The 19,265-nt window shown below is 33.3% G+C and overlaps 1 long non-coding RNA gene across 1 annotated transcript; it reads left to right on the forward strand.

The window, feature by feature from the left end:
- The first annotated feature begins 15,971 nt into the window (after positions 1–15,971).
- LOC140875155 (uncharacterized) lies at positions 15,972–18,867 on the forward strand. Its single transcript, XR_012148357.1, has 7 exons — positions 15,972–16,352; positions 17,152–17,236; positions 17,342–17,429; positions 17,530–17,629; positions 17,922–18,028; positions 18,104–18,523; positions 18,634–18,867. It is a non-coding gene; the product is annotated as an uncharacterized lncRNA (long non-coding RNA).
- Positions 18,868–19,265: the final 398 nt, after the last annotated feature.

Below are 19,265 nucleotides of genomic sequence, written 5' to 3' on the forward strand. Positions count from 1 at the left end.
TCAGTGCCTTTGCCATTTCCTATTGCAAATGAATGTGAAGTAGTGGGCGATGCTCTTGGAACCCATGTGGCTTGGCCACAACACTTGATAGTGGAGCAAGATAAGGTATATGTGATATTGCAACTTTATTCATTATTCAACCTATCTAACTTGTATGTATTTACAATTAATAGAAGCCTCGAAAGAAGGATTTGGCACCACCCAAAGAGAAACATGTTGTGTCACCTTCTGTCCCACTGTCACTACATATGATGTATTGTTATAACAAGCATGCTTTGGGTGAAGGAAGATTTATATCACTGCGTTTAGATCGTGAGGTGTTCGATGATGATTGTGTAATTCTTTTGCACTGTGAGGACATTGATGGTTTGTATCATGTTGGGCCAATATCAGGCAATTGTGTAATTGCCTATATATGGTAAGTTTTTTGGGTTTTAAGCTAAGTAATACATCAACTTCATATTTTTTCTTACATTCATTTTTATTTTATTATATTTACAATGAAAGGTATCTTTACAAAAAAATGTTGGAAGATAACAAGGAAGGAAAATTCAGATTTGTGAATCCACACAGAATCTCGGATATGGGAGAAACTACACACGACAAAAAGAGTAAGCTTGAAAGGTTGAACCAAAGGGCGAGTGCTTTAGCAGATAGACTGAGTGGTGCATCGGTTGATCAACTAGTTTTGGCGCCATGTAATATCGGGTAAGTAAAAATTTAAATATCAATTTGGTTGCTTTATTTCGATTATTTATTGAATTAGAAGCACTAATTATGTTTTTTTTTGCGTAGCTATCATTCTCACTGTTATTCAACCATACAAGGATGTTATTTATGTGTTGGATTCCTTAAGTCACCGCATTCGTGATGATGATTGGAAATATGTAGTGGATATGTGAGTTTATATTTATTTATTTTTATCAAATATTTATTTCACTCATACAAAAACTCATATATCAAGTATATTGAAGGGCCTTGCGATTGTTTAACTCAAACAAAGGAAGGAAGGGTAGAAAGAATGCTATGTGGGTAGTAGTACAGGTATGCATAATTTATGTTTAATATATTATGTTTAAATATCTAAATTTGTCACCAAAAATTTTTCTCTACTACCATAGAGTCCTCGGCAGCCAGATGCAAAACAATGTGGTCTTTATGTGATGAGATATATGAGACAAATTATTCAAAAAGTTGAGAATATCGAGAACGTTTCACTACGATCAATAGTAATCTTTCTTAACTCAAATAATTACAACTAAATTGTTTTAAATTTGCAAACTCATTGTTATATGATTTTTTATTAACATAATATATGTGACAGTTCTCAAAAGGTGAGTACTCGTTAGAAGAAATTAAAGAGGTGCTTTCAGAGTTGACAGAATGTATACAAGAACACGTTTATGAATAGGTATGCACATGTATTTTGTGTCTTGAATAATGCAACAACTATCATAATGCATGGATGCATTGAATTAATTAAAGCCTCGAGTGCATGGAGTACATGCGTGAATTTGGTGGTTTGGGCACATGCAACTACTGTCCATATATTTTTTCAAGCAGACAGTAGGCGAGGCCTTCTGAAACTGGTTCGAATGTGTGTTGTTTACGTTATTTTCATGCTTCTTTTTCCTTTGCATCTGTGATTCCCTTAGCGGTTCCTAGTGCGATATTATACCTATACTCCCAATTCAAATGCTTCCCAGATTGCTCCTCAGAGGTGAATAGAAACTTGTCTAAAGAACTGTTTCTCATAAACTCATATACTAATAGCCTATGCCTCCCTTCTGATCAGAATCCTATCAATCTCATCAGATTCAACTGGTGGGTGCTACTGATCGTCGCCACCTCCATTCTGAACTGTTTATCGCCTTGCTCGATCCCCTCCAACTGCTTGACTGCCATAACAGTTCTATTAGAAAGAACCCCTGCTATCCATTTGATCGATTAAGTAAAAATTCATATAATTAGTTGTTGCGCATGCATGATATAATTAATGTTCCAGACAGTAGGCGAGGCCTGCAGCAGGCTTATCTTATCTTTTGAATCATCATTGATTTTCTTCTTGTTCTTGGTCATGATTGACTAAAGGGTCCAATAATATTCCCAATAATAAAATGTAAAAATTTTATTAATGTGTGATGAACTGTAAATTTACATAAAAATGAAAGCAGCCCATGTTATGAGGTTTACATTTGTTAGTCTATTTTCTGTTTCATGATGTTAGATATGCTTCCACTGTGTTGTCATTTATAAATTTATGGTTAGATTTATATGGTTTGATATGATGTTATATTTAACATGTGTTATCTAATGTTGTATTTCAAAAGTCTGGTTCTTACTGGTGGCGGAGATCGTCGCTAACTGTGGTCGCATTCAGAAAAATTGCATTGTTAGGAACAATTTTCTTTCAATATTGCAGCACCATCTTTGTGGAGATAGCTAGCGTTAAATGCTTGTTGATACCTTGCAATTTCAATACATTGCAGCAAAATGACTCTATAATTTTTTATGATAATATTTTGCCACAGATTTGCAATTTCATGTATTTTAATAGTGTTATTTATATAGAAATTTAAATTTGAAAAAAAAAATCGAAAACAACGTTCTTAACGACAACGTTTTTTATTGGTAGCACAATGATTTTTTAAGCAACATCTGCCAAGCACAACGCTTTTTTACACAGAGAAAGTGTTGTCGTAGCTTCAATCCACAACGCTTTATCTGCTTTGTGATTTCTACAAACAACTACGCTTTTGCAGCGTTGTCTTTTATACAATCTACAACGCTTTTTAAGCGTTGTAGATTGTATAAAAGACAACGCTGCAAAAGCGTTGTTGTTTGTAGAAATCACAACGCAGATAAAGCGTTGTGGATTAAAGCTACGACAACGCTTCCTCAGTGTACTAAAGCGTTGTAATTTCAAAATACCACAACGCTTTTAATAGATATGACAATGCTTTTTAAGCGTTGTCGTATCCAAATACCACAACGCTTTTTAAGCGTTGTGTTTTCCGAAAACCACAACGCTTTTTCCGCGTTGTCTTTGAGCGTGGTCTTTTACAACACTGGCTACGACAACGCTTTTTTGGGGTCATTAACAACGCGGAAAAAGCGTTGTCGTAGGCCATTTTTCTTGTAGTGTATGATGATTGATTACAGAAATATGCCGAAATCAGTATATTCGATGCATTATATATGTTCATGATCTAAACCGGAATTGATAAGTATGCTAATGAGTAGAGATTGCAGATATATTTCAGTAAGATTCTTGACTTTAGTTTAAGTTGTGAACTGGAATTTATCAGAAAATTGAGGAGTTTATGAATTGAATACTGCTTTTGCGGTTTACAAAATAGATGATGATATGAAAATCAGTTACAGATGAGTCTTTTATTTGATTTTACTGAAGTTTTTACATCATAAAATCATGATTTTTGAAATTCTTGATATTGAATTTGAGGTTTTGGTACCGACCTCAATTGATTTTGATGGACTCTTATTCTTTGTTAGGGTCTGATTTGATTTACTCGCCTTGAGTTGAGATGCTAGTGAGTTATTTTCACTTAGCATACTGTCATTCATATTATTGTTCTGTGGATGACCTTGACTTAAGTGAGTTTTCTTGATTATGAATTTCAAGAGTTACTGATTGGTTGATGTATACATTCAGTATATTATAATATTTTTGGACTCGTAACTGATAGAATTTCCAATTAAGATTTTGGAAATAGAACGAAGAGAAGAGATGACTGCGTGATTAATTGATTTTTTGAATTATGTGCCTGAGTATCGAGATAGATACAAAAACAGTCAGAATTGCTGTAATCTAAATTACATGATAATTGAATTGGAAGGACTAAAGCACATTGAGAGGAGATCAAGTTATTAGAATTCAATTGAGAACTAGAAATGAAGAATGAAACATGCATTCGATCAATTGATTTCAGATTCTGTGTATTCTGGTTTGAATATTCAGATGAATATATGACCAATCGGAATGATTTTTGATTGAAAGCAATCTAGAACTGTTTAGAAGATGAAAGAAACATAGAAAGTAAACTGAAGTGATGAGAATTCATTATAGAATGCCATATAGAGATATAAGTTGAAGCCTCAGATCAGAATGAATGAATTCTATTATGATTGATTATTTGATTGTGCCTGATATTTCCGAAAAGAGATATCAGACTTTGAAGAATTGCACAACAATAAATTCAATATTCATCCGATAATTGTTTTATCAGACGATAAAGAAAATAGAAGTAATAGAATTAGTACGTTTCCAAAGTTAAACGTACAGAGAGTTTCTGAAGAGGTTGAAAATCATTGACTAGATTAATTCAGTGATAGTTAGAAACTCCAGAATTGTTACGAGATTGTGATTTGAAATAATATTTTGCGAAACTACCAAGATGAAACAGTTTATGTGAAGTAAACAAGTGGTAGTTATGAACAGATTGATGGAAATTACTATCTACGATAATTTGTCTGAATGATCAACTCACTGAATTATGATTAGATTCGTTGTAAGATGAACAATAAGCCAAGAAATAATGTTTCAGATTGAAACATTGGGTTTACTATTAAATTGTAATACAGATTATCCGAAGAATTTGAGTACTTTTTGAGGTAAAGGTGCAATTTGATATCTTTGAAGTGGACGAATAATCAGCAAAGATGAATTGAATTTTGAGAATGAATTTTTATCTGACATGATACCGATTATTAACAGTTCTGAATAAGTTGAACTCTGTGACTACAGCATAAACTCTGATTACGAAATAATCCGAATAGACTAATCAGATTTGTGGAATACACTGTATGAGATGTGAATAACAACTATCGATTCAGATCTGTAAAGACGATAGAGATATGATGAATTACATGAATGATAAAAATCTATTGTCAGGATTAAGACTTTAGATTTATTTGATAGAATGTGGCATCGATTGATTGATTGATGTTCTGAGAGTTGGTTATATGTGATTGCATTATACCATTTTTTTTCGATTGATGGATTATCTGAGTTGATTTTCCAGATGTTGAGAACATTCTCAGAACTTTAATACCTGATTCGGTATTACTTGATTTGATGTGTTGCCACTTGATGATTATAATTCCTGTAATAGCTAATGAATCGATTTTGAGATAATGTTATGATGATATGATGAAAAGAAATCCGATTTCTTTGTGTTGAAATGATACTACTGAAGTATATGATATCAGATCAGACCTGATTTGTTGACAGCAGATCAGATTTGATTTGAGGAACACAGGGATGATGAATATAAATCTGTATGGAATGAAAGCAGAGAAGATGAACCAGAATTAGTAATTGAATGATAGATATAACTTTTGAAGCTGAAACTGATTCGTTAAGTGGAAAAGTTATTCTTGAAACATCATTCAATTTAGAATAGAGAAAGAGCAGAGTTTAAATTACAGATTCAGAATGAGACGATGAATACTAATCTTGAAGCAATGAACTGAATAACAGTGTAGACTTGAGTTATGTTCTATACTATGTATAGAATGATATAGAGAAAGAATCAAGTCGTAACCAAAGCTGAATTGTATTGAATGACATATCAGATGGAATTGATGATTGTATTGAACGAATGTATTCTTTTCAGCTGGATAAGTTTAGTATCTTAGTGAAAAAAGTATCAGTAGATTCTTCGTATGTACTTTATTCAGATGAGATAGATATTGACGAGATTCTGAGTTAAGTCGATTATTCGACAAATCCTTAATTGAAGAAAGAAACAACTCAGATTCAATGACTTAAAGTACAACTGAATAGATACTGATTACAAGAGAATAGAAGCAGATTCGAAGTAATAATCTGACAAGAGATTGAAAGATGAAGTGAGATACAAAATTCAGAGTTGGATGATTGAAGTGAGAATCACTTCAGATAACCATTCAGTCTATTAGATTTGATATTCTGGATGAATACGATTTCGAGGACGAAATCATTTCTTAGAGGGGAGAAATTGTAAGGCCCGAAAATATTAAATTATTAATTATGAGATTTGAGAATTAAATTTCATATTATGGGCTAATATTGATTTGAGAAGTTATTGAAATGATAGATTTAATTTCCGAGCCGAAAATATTTAATTTGAGAATGTACGGATTTTGCGAATTTAATTCCGAGAATTCTTAAATTAATAGAATAAATATTCGATTTGAATATTTATGGAATTTGAGATTAAATTCCATATTTTGGAAATGAAAGAAGATGTATTTTGAAGATGAAACCCGACCAGGGGTTGATTTGAAAATATCGAAGATTCGAGGGCTAAAGTGCAAAAGGTCGGGATTATTGATTTAATCCGAATTTATTTAATTTTAATCCGAGTATATGTAATTTGGGAATATTTAGAGTTTCGATTTTAATTCTAATATTCTTAAATTATTTTGGATTGAAATTGAATTAAGAAGAAGGCCGAGGACTGAATTGCAATTAATGAAGACTTGAGGGACTAAATTGAAATTATGCAACACATATCCGATTTTTAGTTGATTACTCAGCATATTAACGTGTTTGAAGCATAAGTATTCAGAATTTTAGAACAGAGTCTCGAAACCTTTCCATTTCTTGTGATTTTCGATTTTCGAAACTCCGTAACTTTTGTTTCGCTCGTCCGATTTCAATTCCGAAAGATGTTCTGGAATCCTTGCGACGAGGGCTTCGATTTAATGTAAGTTTTTAATTACTTTGGTATGGTTTGAAGATCGAAATATTGCAGAGATCAGATTATAAGTTTATAATCGTGTTTTTGAACTCGTATGCATTCCGATATCGAAACCGAATTGACGAACGACTATCGTTTGTATTTGCTATGATTTCCAGAAGATGTTTTGAGTTTTATAGACTATGATTTTGCTGGTATGATGATTATGATGGGATTATATAGCTGATTTATGATATACAAATTGTTGGGATTGTTAGAATGGTTTTGATATTAAGTCGGTTACCGATTTTTAATCGCTACGCCGCCGGTTGATGTTTTGACTTCGTTTTGATAGCCTATAACTGAGTTGAGATAGTTTTTTAGATGTTATGAATGTTATGGCATTTGTATTTCTCGATTTCAGTTTAGTTTCAAAGACTAACGATTCAAGACTCTGAGTTATATCGAATAAGAAGAAGTTGAAGTTTGAAATGATGTTAATTGAATCTATATTGATGATTTTGATTTAATTCTGAAATGATTGAATAGAATGAGGTTTGATATACATATTTTGATGATATGTTTCAGAGTTTAATAGGAGACTATTGACTCAAGAACCTCAACTTGAAACCGAAGAGGAAATGATGATAGTTGAAGTTGTTCAACCTTGAAGATCGAATGTTATTTGAATGAGCAGATTTGCTATGAGTTGTGGTACTTCCTATCCAGATGTGGAACATCTTCAACTCGAGAATGAAAGGTATAATGACGACATCGCGAGTCAGGGACTGTGAAACTCAAGAACGACTATTCTTGAGTTATCCCGAACAAACCACATACTTATTTAAGTATTTGTTCTTGAGGTAGAACTTATGTTATTGTCGATCCATCACAGGTAGTGGATCTTTATTGCTTTTGATATGATTGTATATTGAATTGATTCTATGCCAAGGTTGCGGTTAACCTTATTTTCTAGCCGGAATGGCTACGATAGATGGATATCCATGTCAAGATCGGATACGAATCTTGATGGCAACGAAGTGATAAGAATCAATTCTTGAGATAAGCGCGCTATATAAATTGAGTTTTGATTTGAAGTTGAGTCGATATATGCGTTATTTTTACTCTATTCTTGAGTTGATATGTTTAGAGTTGATACGAATTTATTTAACGCATTTATATGTCGATTATACTGAGAATGATTTCTCACCGGAGTTTATCCGGTTGTTGCTTTGTTTTGTATGTGTGCATTGCAACAGGAGGGGCAGGAGCTTTGTTAAGATGACATTGATAGCTTGGAAGAGAGATGTAGCAAGTGTGGACTCGGGTTTTAAGCTGAAGAATGGTAGTTAGATAGCATCAAACTTGATATGAACTTATAGACTTGAAGCTCACATTTGAGTCTTTGTGGAACTTGCTCAATTAATGTCTATTATGTTATTCGAATTGATGTATTCAACGTATGTTTTGATGCCAGAGACTTCGTATATGAAAATATGCATGTTCTCAGATGTTATATCATGTATAGACTTGAATTTATTTAAAGGATCTTGGCATTGTTCCAAGCTTGACAGCAGAAAATGTCCTCTGATATTTTCTGGAAATGGTGCCCGCTCGATCGGGTGAAGTTCACCGATCGAGCGAGACCCTTAAATTGAAGGCAGAAAATTGAGCATTTTAGGCTCGCTCGATCGGTAGGTTTTGACCGATCGAGCGAGGCCAATTTATGTGCAAACCCGAGAATTTGATATTTTGCTCGCTCGATCGGCTGTCTTTGCCCGATCGAGCGAGGCTCGGAGATTTTAAAAAAAAAAAAAAATTTCTCTTGATTTATTATACTTTTAATTGTTTGATTAATTGTTTAATTAATCATTAGTTGCCCTAAGATGAGATTAGCAACCCGAGGTCCCCACACTTGGGCAACAAGATTGACACAAAAATGACTTGAAAATTTGAAAACAAATAAACTCAGATGAAGAATGAACGATGAAGAATGAAGAACACGAGCGAAAAGATTTGATACTTAATTGATTCAAAACCTTGGCTTTGATACCAACTGATATGAATTCTCTTTGTATGGAAGGCAAACACGATTATATCGAATCGCACCCTCAATCCAATAACAAAAAGAAATCAAATAATTTTCCTAATCTTGAAACAAGTAACAATTTTGGATTATTCACCTCTAGTTTACTTTAAACTAACAACAAACAATCACGAAGAAAACAATTGATCTCAACGGAACCTTCAAAAAACTTGTTTCTGACAATCCACGAAGAAGAACAATCGACAAACGCCACAAATCTATGAAATTTGATAAGTTTGATTTTGAACAAAGCTAGGAATGCTTTAATAAAATTATAGAGAGAATTTTAATTTGAATATAATAAAAAATCTGAATTCTATTGAATAATGAACAATAATAATGTATTTATAGTTTACAACTCAAAATAAAAGATAATGCAAAATATTGCAAAGATATGCTAAAATATTGTTGTGATAATTTCCTAACATGACTAGAATATTCAAAAATAGGAATATATCAAAAATAATTAAATCTGTCTCACACACACAATACGCCGCGTTGTGTGCTCTCTCCGAACAAAACACAGAAGCGCAACAAATCTCTGCAGCAGCGGAACAATGCGATAAACTTTCCCGCAGAGGCGCTAGAGTTCCGCAGAAGCGCCAACACTCAATCTTCAAAGAAACGCAGAAGCACCATATCACGCGCAGAAGCGCATAAATTAAATTCACGTACACGCAGATGCGCAATATAACGCGCAAAAGCACTGAACTTCATCCCTTGGTTTCTCTCGTATGCGCAAAAGCGCATCTTGAGGCACAGAAGCGTGATTCCCTGGGAGCAGGCGCGCAGAAGCGCTTCTTGCTTCTTTGTTTTTTCCTATATTTTCTTGATCTTTTTCCACTCTAATGACATTAAAACAAACTTCAAAATGATCTTCAAAAACTCCAAATCCATCTGGACAATTCGTCATCAAATTTTGAAGTGCGTATTTGAATTTCTTGCTCCGTCCTCTCGTAATTGGTCCGTGCGGCACCTACAATGGATCCTTAACAATTTGTCCAACATGCGATCTATCCACGATCGCATCAATTCCAATGAGGAGTATGCTTGAAATTATATTAGTGCTTGTAATTAAAATAGGCTAAATTTTATCTAGAAAATTAAATAAGGGAATTTGGTTTTTAAACTTAAATAATTAAGAAAAACAAATAAGCAAATCACACACGCTTGAGATAAAAATAACTGAGAAATAAATGTCTAGAGGATTTGATTTCACAAAGCTTAGACAACAACTACTTCTAATTAATTTATGCTCATGAATTCCTTTCATCTAATAACCAAGAACACTTATGTATTTCTATTTTCCTCCGTAGCAATAAATAGAATGTATCAAATAAACTTTGATTGCAATATCCCTATAAAAAATCTAAGCCCAATGATATGTGATAAACGATGTTCTTTCAAAAGCTCTGTTAAATTTATACACTCTCCCGAGCTATATAACATTAATAGTGTATTTTCTAATGGTCATATTCAAAATCCTCTCTCCCGAGCATCGATTTCAAATAAATATGAAAATTCAATTATTGATCAAGTAATTGAAAGACAATAAATTCTAGAAAACACAATTAAATTAAGGGAATGCAATCCAATAAATTAAAGATTTTTAGAAGTTGTCTATACCAAGCTACATCATCCTCTAAACTTAAGAAGTTTAGTTCATGATCAAAAATAAACACAAACAAATCATGTTCTTTGAACTAGACATAAATTCAGAATTTAAGAAGAAAAGATAAAGTGAAACAAAGCTGAAGTAGCGTCTGTGTCCTTCGTCTTCGAAGTTGCTCCTTGTTTCCAACTTTCTTCTTCAACATGTGCAGATTTCTTCTCTCTCGTGTCTCTCGTGTGTGTTGTTTCTCTTGATTTGTGTGGGTCCTGAGTTTGCGGATGTTGCCATTTCTTATGTGCGTGCGTGTGTAATTTATATAGGATAGAGTCCTTCTCGAAGCCCGACGAAGAAAGCACGACAAAATAAAATAATTCCAAGTTCCTAAAGTTTGCATAAAAATCGCACAGAATTTTATCTCTGCGGCAGCGCAGGGGCGCTCATTTTACGAACCAACTGCGTATCTGCTCTTCTTCCATGCGATTTTGCGCTGCTCCATGTGTCAAACACGCGGCATTTTTCAAAAAATAATACTCATGTTCTAACCGTCGGAACGAGCTGAAATTTTTACAGAAACTTTAAAACATCCTAAAATTCATTCTGAACTGTGGAGATCGGATTTAGATCTCTCTAACATCTCAGATAAATTTTGAAAACTTTGGGCTTTGTGATTTCTTGTTGCGCCTCTTCTCGGTACATAACTTCCAATACTTTCATATCACAAAAAAAACAAAAATACACATAAAACCAGCTCGATATATACATCACAAAATCCAAGTCAAATCATATGAAAATTAAGTGCATAAAATACACTTATCAGTATTGTTGCATAATTTCTTGCTCGCAAGTGCACGATTGTCAATTTTTAATAAATAATGAGGAGAGTGACGTTCCCACGAGGAGTATGTATTGAAAAATTATAAAGTACTTGTAATTAAAATAGGCTAAACTTTATTTAAAAAATTAAATAAGTGAATTTTGTTGTTCAAACTTAAATAATTAAGAAAGAACTAGTAAACAACTCGCACACTTGAGATAAATACCACTATGAGAAAATATCTAAAAGATTTGATTTCACTTAGTTTCGACAACGACTACTTCTAATCTACAAAAAAAATGGTCATTGACAACAATTAAAAGACAACGATTTTTAAAAAAAGCGTTGTAAAATAAATAAACACAACGCTTTTAATAAAAGTATTGTGTTTGTTTTTTTAATTTTAAAAAACACAACACTTTTTATGTCATCAACAACGCTTTATGAGCGTTTTTTTAACTCTACTACATCGCTTTGTTTAAAAGCGTAAAGAGAAAGAAATAAATCTAAACCCAAAATCTATCCGGCTCATTTCTCTAATTAACTCAAAAAGTCGATCGAACCCTAACTACGCATGATTGAAGATTTCGCCTCGCCCATTTCTGCATGGAAACAAAAATTTCTCAAGAGAAAGATCATTCAGGTAATTGCGCTATCAATCTATGAAAAAGTTCCTGGGAATGGTGTCGCATACTTGTGGGTGTAAACTTTCTGGGTGATGGATGGAAGAGATAGCCTTGACCATTTCTTCCTTAGATTTTTTGTTGCTTGGTTGAGTTTTTTTTTTGCTTGGTTTGTTGTCGGAGATTCCTTGTCTAGTTATTATGCCTCTGCTCTGGTGGGCGGCGGCGACAGTGATCTTCTCTGGCAAGAGTGTCGCGGCTGCTCTTTTGCAAAAATTACCAATGCGCCCTTGTCTCTGGTCCATTTACAGTGATTGTTGGTATTTTGTGACCCTCTTCTCCTGCTCTATATTTTGATTTCAGTGTAATTTTTTTCTTCTCGCGATTTGGAGCTTTGTATTTTTGGAAATTTGAATCTTCGTGCTTCGCGGGATTCACCATTTTTGCTTTGTTCTGCTGCTTTGGTTATTGTGATTAATCACTCATTTGTTTTTCCATGTGTTCTTTGTCCGATTCCTTTCATTGTAAGCTTAATGAAAAAAGAAAAATCATTGTGGTAATGTGATTGTTGGTTAAAAGTTGAGTGTTTGATATTGATTTCTTGATATGATTTTGTGGTAATTCTATATATATTATGTTGTGATGTTGTCATATAGATGATGAATAACTTGAATATATGTGTATTTGCTTCCCTGATTTTAGTGACTTATAATCATTTCTTGAATGCGTTTGGTTTATGCATTATCAACTCCTATTGCAAGTGTGGTTGTGTGAGAATTGTCGTCTGGTACCTAAAGCTAGAATATTTAGTCATTTAAATGTACCATATTACCTGGCGGGGTTGGTATCTTGTTACTCCACATGTTTTCAACTTCTAGATAATTGATTTCCATTCTTGTATATCATTTTGTACAACTTGGGCATCGTCAATCTTTGCCTTTGTTAACTTGAGAGATTTTCACCCTACTCAAACCCTTTTCGCCAGAGGTACTATGCGAATATGAAAATTTCCAAATCGTTTTTCAAATATTTTAGTTGTGGGTAGATAGTGTTTTAGCTTAGGAGAATTTCGAAATTAACCAGCCCCTTTATGGAGCGATTCGGATTTTCGGGATATTGCAACTTCCTAATCTATTTCTAGCTCGATTATGCTATGTTCTTGGGAATTTTCGAACACGATTCCTCGAGTCTGCAGGTTCATTTTTTGGCTTTCAAATATCAATTAAGTTTTTGGGCATTTTCGAATAGTTTGTTGTTGTGTTTGTTATTACATTTTTTTCAAATTTAACGCATGTCTTTTATCTTGATTAGAATCATATTGATCAAAATTATTATTGATGCTAATGAGGAATTATTATCTTCACAGTACTTTATTTTTAATCTTTTGTATCTGTCCTTCCATCTTTTAGTAGTTGGGGAGACATGGAGTCTTCGGAAAGAATGATACACCTCGTTTAGCATTTATTTTTAATGTTGTGTTCTGTAAAACAACCTATGAGTAAGGTTGTTCAGCTATTTTGCCAATTTAATTTTAATTTAATCATGTGCAATTTTAGAATTATATAGCTTCGTTGAGACAACTTGTATGGGTTTTTATTGTGGAGGTGTTTTGGATGATTTTTTAGTAGGTTTTGTGGTTGGATTCTTGTTGGTTCACTTGTTGCAGCAGTTTGTGCACTGCCACAACTAGTGCTTGAGCAAGTGTGCGATCCTTCCCTGCTTTTTGTTATGGTCTCTTGACGGAATTCGCAGGAAAACCAGAAGCCTGTTGGTATAATATATAATAAAAATCAATTTTCACTAAATGTTGTTTTCTGGTTTCCATCATTTCCATCACATATTATAATAGGTAGTATAAAAACCATGTAACATAGAATTTTCTTGAGTCATTATTCTTCTCATTTATATGTATCACTTAATATTACATTTGTATGCAGATAACGGTTCTAAAAATGTGAGCTGAATTACCCTTATCCGTTTTGATGTCACAAAGCTGAATTTCTTTTTCTTAGATAGCTTTAGATTTTCTTCATTTTCTGATTAATGTTCGTGCAAAATTTATCTCACGGAAGGGGTGGCAACAGGAGATTAACCACTCCAGATGCTGATCCATTATCCAACCTCAAGGCTCTAAATATTAGGAGGCAATCATCATCATCAGTTGAAGGGGGTTTACCTCCATTAGGCAGGTTCGTTTTGAATAGTTTTTTCTTTCTTCTGCTTTTTTTACTTGATTCCAAGTTTAGTTCATAAATTATTGTTTAATGAAATGCTCATTGTAGGCCTCTACCTTCTTCTCAATCATCTTGTGAGCAGTTTTTACTATTTGAAGTTTGTTCTACAAAACCATTTCTATTGTTCTCTTTTATTGTCTTACTTTGTCAAAGTTTCAGATCGAAGAGCAGGGTCATATACTTGTAGCTATTTGAAAGATGATTATAATTGGAAATCTGATAATGATGACCTTCCTAATGATATGATGTGTGCTTCAGCTGATTTAGAAGGTTGTCGTTGCCGACTGTGGCCTAGGATAGGAGGACGGTTGCTTGAAATGATGATGGGCTGGTTTTGATTCATTAGCACGCTGTGTTTTTTTCGAGGTGATGTTTCTATGTTAAACTTGATTTTTTTGCTTCTTATATATATGATTTTTATTATTATTTGATGTCCATAATCATTTTCCCCTGGTTTAATCAGTCAAAAGGGTTGAAGCTAAAGAATATTTACAATCAATTTTTGAGGAGCTGGATATCAATATATGACTTTCAGCGCACGGGCCATATGAGGATTGATAGATTAATGATAGCTAGGTTCCAGCCCCTATTGTTGACTGTAGTATGCTGCCTGCAGGTTAGAAAATATATGGTTGCTAGATTTATTTCGAATTTTGTCCCTTTTATGTCGTTATATTCATTATCGGATTTTTGTAGGTTCAATCGTTGGACAAGTTCGAGGTATACATGTTCTTGAATATTCCTGTTGATTTTTTATCTTCGATTTCAGGTTGTTTTGTTGTCGTTTAGTTTAGATTAGAAATAGAAAATATTTGAGCCAAGCTCTATTTTTTTCAGCCCGTTTCAGTCATGTTCGAAGAGTTTTCAGGTGAGAAGTTGTTGTACCTATTCCACATGGTTGTATTTTGAGTCTTAGGAATTATTTAAGATCGGGTTCAAATTGAAGTTTTTGGACATTTTAAGATTATTTTCACCTCATTTCTTCGGTGATTGTAAGGTTCTTGGAATTGAAAATTCATCCATTCTATTTAAATTTTATTTCATCGTGATTATCACACTAATATTGATCTTAATTGTGTTAATGTTTTAGGTATCAAACTCGGATGAGTTCGAGGTAAATGTTTTAGACATAAAGCATTAGGTTAACCTCCCGGTAGGCAAAGGGAACTAGGTTTCACTTTCTCATTTCACGTGATGCAAAATTCAATAAATTCTGGAGTCCTTATTTGGTGCACAAAGGGCTTCTCTATTGATGACACCGTAATTCCTTTTCTCATGTTCTTCATTTTCACATACAATAGTTCATTAATTGCAGCAGATAAAGTATTTTTACCATTTAAGTTTTTTTTTCAATATGCGACTACGAGAAGAGAGAGGCTGGAGCTTTTGGATGATGAAGAGCACATTTTCAGTATGTGGATTATGTATTTGTTTCCATTCATATTATGTCGGGATATGGAGGCTTTTCTATGTTTAGAATTCGATTATTTTTTGTATTTGAATGATTTATTATATTGGAAGATTGTATGTTAATTTTTACACTACAAGAAAATCCTCAATCCACAACAGTCAATAGACAACATTTGTAAGGCAAAACTGTTGTCTTCTATCTTTTGACAACAGTTTTAATAAAAAATGTTGTTGTTGAGCGTTTTTATTCTCAAAGACAACATTTTTTAAAAATTTATTGTCTTTAAGCTTCTTTTTTGAGCTACGACAACAGATTTTTACCACCGACAACATTTTTTATATATTGTTGTTAATGAGAGTGTTTTTTTAAATTAATGACAACATTTTTAGAAAACTGTTGTATAAAACTGATGTATTTTTTAATTAAAATTATTTTTTTAAAAAAAATTAAATAATAATTATTTCCCCCGATTAAACAACCGGGATCCCAGCAACGATATTTTCTAAGTATATGACCTAAGCCCCAAAATTCTTGTCCTAGCATCTTCTTCCACGTCTTCTTTATCCGCGTCTTCTTCTTCTTCTTCTTCTTCTCTCCGGTGGCGGCGACGGCGGCGGCGGCGGCGCCTTCCTCCTTCGGGAGCATCTTCCTTTATCGATCTGTTTTTTTTGTTCTTATATGCTACACATAGATTTGTTGTTTAGTTTTAAGATCTGTTTTTTTCCCACCGCCGCCAAAAAAAGGTGTCCAAGCAAAAGTGGTGAACGAATCGGCGACCACCATCTCTCTCGTTCACGGTTCTCATCTCTCAAGGTTCTCTATCTTTCTGGATCCTCTTGCCTGCTCATCAAATCTGCCTCCTCTGCGCTGTCTAGATCTGTTGTATGTGGTGGGTTCTTTTTTTCCCTTTTCCAAAATTCTTTGCTGAGTTTTTTTTTTCTGCGTTAATAACCGTAGTCATCCTTTGCGCCGTTCTTTTTCATAGGTTTTAAGATTTTACAACGGTTAGTTGATGCAGCTACTCAAGTATACGTGTTCTTAAGTTTGATGTGAATTAGGTCTAATTGTTCATCGTCATTTTGTTTGGTGAATATGTCAGGGAATCGTTTGTGCTTTAAGATTATGTTCAACTTAGTGATTTCGTTTTAGTTTCAAGTTCTTCACTTGCTGCTAATTTTTACCACGATGCAAGGTGGTGTTTTCATCAAAGTAATGTCTTGAGATATATTAGTTTATGGTTTTAGTTGTGTTACGGATTCCTTTTTACGGAATTTAGTGAGTAGTTAAGTAAAATGATTGCGACAATCGGATGCATAGTATTTTTTATTACTTTGCATAATTTATCTATAAAATGACATCAACGTAGAAGTTTAAGGGCTGAATGAGATTATTTAAGATATGTATTTAACGTGTTACTATGAAAATAGGTGGATGTTATATATGCCCCCGATGTTTCTCTCTGATCACAAGGTGATTGATTGTTCTCAATGATTGTGGCATTCTTGTGGTGTACACTTTATAGTGTATATGCCATTACTTACAAAGTTCATTTACTTGTGAGTTGTAAATTGGTAATTTAATGGAGAGGTATTAATCCAAGTGAAAAAATGTATAAACTTGTATTTTATATAATACATTTGCTATCTTCAGAGAAGTATTGATCTTGACTTTCTTTTGTAATATTTTAGCTACCAAATTTGCCAAAGAGCTTGATTGTTGGCTTAGTTATTTCGGCTTGGCCAAATATTCAGACATAAGAGGTGTAAGTGCAAAGTAAGTCTTTAATATCCCTGTTCTTTTTTGTGTGATCATATGCGAACTTTTACGACACGAGCTTGATTGGTTTTTTCGAATTCACCATACTATTGGTTTCTGCAGATACTAATTTCTGCGTTTTGTGGAATTTCTGCTCTACAACGCCTAACTAGGAGCTAACATTTTCAAATAAGAATGGTGTATATAATCGGTGGCTACTACTTCTCACTTACCTTGCTCTTCTTTGTGGTTTTCTTTTATTTAATCTAAACTTTAACATTTATGTGTTCTGTGCCTTTTGCTTTGCTTAGGCTTTTGCTGCTCTATGTCTTCTTTGCCGTGAAGAGCTTGATGGTTGGCTTAGGTATTTCGGCTTCGCCAATCTTCGGACATAAGAGGTGTAATTGCACAGTAAGCCGTTAATATTCCTGTAATTTTTGTGTGATCATATGCGAACTTTTATGACACGAGTTTGGCTGGATTTTTTGAATTCACCTTACTATTGATTGCTGCTGATACAATTTTCTGCGTGTTGTGGAGTTTCTGCTCTACAATGCCTAACTAGGAGCTAACTTTTTCAAAGCAGAACAGTGTAGATAATTGGTGGCTACCGCTTCTCACCTACCTTGCTCTTATTTGTGGTTTTCTTTCATTTAATCAAACGGTTAATTTTTCTGTGTTCTGCGCCTTTTGCTTTGCTTAGGCTTTCGCTGCTCTATGTCTTCTTTGCCGTGAACCAGACATTCTACCATCCTTCCGGAACTTCTGCGTTTGTGTGGCTTTTATTTGGGAGTTCGAAACTTCATACAGGTAACAAGCTCGTTTTTCTTTGTTTTTCCCTTTGTTTTGCTTCCATCTATTTTAAAATGTGCTATATCTTTGCAGATCTGCGTTCTGTGTGGCTTCATGAGACGTATTGGCAGCCGCCGATCACGTCTCTTAAAATTGGTCTGTTTTTTTTTCCCTTGTTTGTATGCAATCAATGACGCTGTTTTCCAGCAATATTAAGTTGCTTTTTCTTGCTCTACTTTTTTTTGTTATTCTGACTGGTGTAGCTATTGTAAGGCTCTTACACCAGAGATGAACCATTTCTTCCAAATTCGTTAAGCACTTGGGACTTGATTATGAACCATTCTGTACAAAAGCACTTGGAAAAAAGTTTAGAATAAAACTCTAAATAACCTGTGGTTGAGCATCCATTGAACTTGTTTCTATTTCATCAACACAATGATGACAGGAACAAATCCAAAGATAAACTATATATAATCCGAGTCCTTTACAAGCTGCAAAATCAGTTGGCATGAGGTAACTTGACATTTTTCACTCACCTTTTGTTATATTTATACCTTTTAAAAGTTTTTCTTTTATTGAATTGTTCATTGATGTAGTTATGATTAATTGCATTTTGGATACAGGAAAAAATGACAAGCTATGACATAAAATTAGGCCTCGGAGTAGAAGTTAGCTTCTTGGTGAAGATTGATTTTTAAGTTAATTTCAGATTTTTATGTTTATGGTTTTGTTGTATTTAATTTATCATGCATACTTCAAATTTTTATGTTTATGCTTATCATTTAGTATTTAGAACGTCGTAAATATTATTTTGAAACGTTGGAAAATTTATATTAATTTTATTTTCAAATTTTTTATTTTGAATGATTTATAATATTAGAATTTTTATATTAATTTATATTTTTTTTGTTATTTATTTTTAAAAAGAAAACATTTTTTTGTTGTTGTCGTAGATGATTTAAAACTGTTGTAGAAGACCTTATTGTTAAAAGTCACGCTCAAAGACAACATTTAAAAATTGTTGTCTTTGAGAAAAAAGACAACATTTTTACAACGTTATAAAATTGTTGTCTTTTCTCTCAAAGACAACATTTTTTAACTGTTGTCTTTGAGCGTGACTTTTAATAACAAGGCCTTCTACAACATTTTAAAACCCCATACGACAACTGAAAAAAAATGTTGTCTTTAGGAGTTTTTTTTGTAGTGTTATTTTCGAAATTTTGAATTTTGAGTGATTTATAATATTGAAAATTTA

The sequence above is a fragment of the Henckelia pumila genome, chromosome 1 (assembly GCF_033568475.1).
Source record: "Henckelia pumila isolate YLH828 chromosome 1, ASM3356847v2, whole genome shotgun sequence".
NCBI lineage: Eukaryota > Viridiplantae > Streptophyta > Magnoliopsida > Lamiales > Gesneriaceae > Henckelia > Henckelia pumila.